The sequence below is a fragment of the Coregonus clupeaformis genome, chromosome 8 (genome assembly GCF_020615455.1).
Source record: "Coregonus clupeaformis isolate EN_2021a chromosome 8, ASM2061545v1, whole genome shotgun sequence".
NCBI lineage: Eukaryota > Metazoa > Chordata > Actinopteri > Salmoniformes > Salmonidae > Coregonus > Coregonus clupeaformis.
The window spans coordinates 14,588,494-14,592,180 of NC_059199.1; positions in this window are offsets into that span (position 1 = coordinate 14,588,494).

Here is a 3,687-nt window from a genome sequence, read left to right on the forward strand (position 1 = left end):
CACTCAAACTTTCTCAACAAACAAACTTTTCTGACATAGTGGAGTTTGAGAGGATACTGATAGCAGTCATGGTCTTGATTTTCTTTAAATAAAAATAGAGTATATGACAGGTCTCGATCGACTGCTGGACAAGTTAAGATTGAGGGCGTAGCCCCAGCTCTTTAGTGACCCCTTTTCACTACTGTTTTATGACAAACCTCTAGACTTCAGCTGCAAACTGTCAAAAGATTAGATGAATCTTGACTGGCGTATGGATTTCGAGGTTTCTAGAACACATGTTGAAGGATGCAGTCGGCTGCTCTCGGTGCATGTGCACTCTTCACCTCTCTCTCTCTCCATTATTTTCTTTCCTCCGATTGTTTACTAGTTGCTGTTTACTGTCATTAAATATGAATGGGGGTAACCCACAGAGGGACGTTGCCACATCTACATTTTTTTATGTATAATACAGTGCTGCAAATGGCTCACTTCACTTTAGCGGTCGGGAATGCAAATATCTTTCCCCCACCTGGTTCCATTGGGGTAGGAATTCAGTTCATAAATGTGTTCCCCCTTAGGTCCATTGAAAGCCATTGTGTGGTTTCATATGTAGCGAACCATGCCACCAGAGTGAATTATAAATACACTTGGAATGAACGGACCTGTCGAAAAAATCTTAGATACCCGGCATATTACCCCTGTGCATCCTAAGTGGCCTTTTGGAGAAAGTAATAACCTTGAATAATCTTTGAAAAGAAAGAAAGAAGGTGGACTGAAATATGGACTGGTGCCTATATGGCAAAGTCAGAGTGTGTCAAAGAAGCAATGAGCGATATTGAGTCCATCTCATCCATGTTTAATGGACACACAGCGAAGAGTCACAGCTGAGATGCAGGGGTCGGTTTAGACAGGTCATCGAGCATTGACAACCCGAGAGGAGGGTTGCATCTGTCTTTGCATCCCCGCCTTTATCCCTTTATTGCCTCACAGGAGATGTTACCTATAACCAGAGTTTATATCACTATATTCGCACTGCATGCTAATTTGGGTACTCAAATGTGCTAATTTCCCCTCTCCTGTGATTGTGTATAATTTGAGACGAGATGCACCATGTGGAACTGATAGGGGGGTATTTTTTTTAAACGCGAGCTTCCCTCAGAAAAATGGAGGAGCTCTTTCTGTCTTCCTCTCCTCTGGCAGGCCCTCGTTTATTTCCCCGCTTCTCTGCAGGAAAGGAACGGCTCCTTGAGGATGTCGGTGGCTGCCACTTTAACAGATGAGCATATCTGGAATGAGCTATTGGGCTGGGGCACTCAGACAGATGTGGATTTGCCATTTTAATTTCCCCTTTACCTCTGCGCAGACACACACACACACACACACACACACACACACACACACACACACACTCACACGTACAGCCACACTCACACACACACACTCAGGCAGACACCAGTCTCGCACATGATCACAAACACCACACACGTGCACACAGCCACACACAAACACCATATCCATTTTCCCCTCCATCTCTCTCATTGAAGGCGGTATACCTTTGAAAGGCACTCTTTCCTAGAGAGGGCACAGACTGAAGTCAAGAGGGCACCGAGGGGTCTCTGAGGCAATCCCACCACCACAACATCTTGTTATAGCCCCCTTGTATTCACGGCTCACATTGCAGGTTCTGGCCATGAAACTCTAGCCAGGCCTCATGAAAAAATAATGGGGTTAAATGCATGTAATTGCCTGTCTCCCGGCTCTTTTTTCCCTGAAAGGGGCCCGGCACAGGTTAATTCTGTTACGCACTCAGAGGAAACTCGTGCCATGATGTGGAGAGTCGGTGAGGCGGGGATGGGGGAGGTTGGGGTGGCCGTTTGGGATTCTCGGTCACGGGTTACGACTTGGCCACGGAGCAACGGGCCCCAATTCCCCCAGCGGATCAGACGCTGCTCCAACCCGAGCCATGCCAGGCTAGCCTCTGATTCAGTAAGCGGTGGCCACGGGACTGTGCAGTCAATGAAACGGCTCATTGGCCCACACACCTTTTCGTCGGTGAGAGATGTTCTCGAGAGCTTAACTTAATCCTGGCAGCAACAATTAAATATTCTCAGGTGCTTGCATCATCATTATCTGTGCACTTAAAATGCAAATGGAAAGACTACGTAAACCCTCAACACCTTGAAAATCCTACAATACTCTCTGGGTCTTTACTACAGCAGTGGAGAAACGCGTTAGACGAGTTGAGACGAGCAAATGCAGTGCTTGTGATTCAACAAAAGGTACACGTTGGAAGATGATGGGAGAAGAACAACATAAATAGTTAGTTAGCCATTCCTATCTCGGGCAGTACTCTCGGGACTGGGAAATATGAAGAGAAAAAATGACTTATTTCTATCCATTTGACCAGCCAAAGACGCATCAACTATTTTCTCTCTCTCCCTTGTCCCTGAATGCAATCATTTCAGAATTTATTTTCATGGCTGCAAGCGAAATAATGGGAATTCTTCTAATGTAGAAAATGTATGTGTTCCTTTTGGTTAACCAGTATAGACCAGTATAGTATTAACCAGTATAGTATAAATACAGTATTTCAGGCTTGTCAGTTAGGAGAAGAAAAATATCTAATCTTTGCTCGACTCTTCCTCCCACCCTCCCTCCCTCCCTCCCTCCCTCCCTCCCTCCCTCCCTCCCTCCCTCCCCTCAGTCTGAGATGACAAGTCATCATCTCTAGAAATCAATCATCTAATTCAACTCTTTGGCTCCTGAAACGGCTGAAGAAGTTGTGCCTTTTTAGCGCTCTACCCGGGTCCACATTTGTCTACGTTTTGTTGGAGATAGAATAGTACTCATAGTGAATAGAAAGAGAGGGAATACCTCAGATAGACCCATTAACCCAGTACTTTCTCATTCATCCCCATCTCAGGTACACACCTGTGTTCAAATTGTATTTGTTTTCCTTCTAATACATTAGCTGCGCTTGATTGAGCTTACCAGGCGCAATGGAACTAATGGAATAGTTCCAAAAATGCAAACCCCACCCATCTGATGCTATGGGCAGGCTCAATAAAATTGTACAACTAATTGAAAGATGACAAATACTATTTGAACCCAAGTCTGGTTCTCTCACTCAGAAAATCTCCATGTTTGTCCACAGACTCCATTTTAGCAGCATCTAAAGCCCACCATCCCCCATGTTTTAAAACCACACATCCATGTGCCTATAGCTACCTTTCCCTGAGCAATTGCAGGTCACACAGCCCCCTCTATTCACACACCACAACTCAAAAGGGGGAAGGCTATCCAAAGCCAGGCATCTCTTCTATGGGGATGAGCCCAAATCCATTTACCTAGGCTTATCCATCACGAGCTGTCGCGTGTGCAACACTGTCCAGGTGCCATTTCTATACATTGCACACCAGATTCCCCAAGTTTATTACCACTATAGCATCGTGTCAGTCATTATTAATGATATTTCAACCCGCTGGATGAAAAATACTATTGATTGACAGAGAGAGGGCTGAGGAGTTTGGGGATTGCCCAGACAGAGAGTGTTTACGGTAGCAAAACTCTTCAGCAACAGTCCTGTACACCAGGGTTGGGCGCAATTCAAATTGAAGGCAGTCAATTCAGGAAGTAAACTGAAATTACAATTCAGTAATAAAAAAAATGGTATTTATGTTCAATAAGTTCTCAATAAACTGAAAAGTA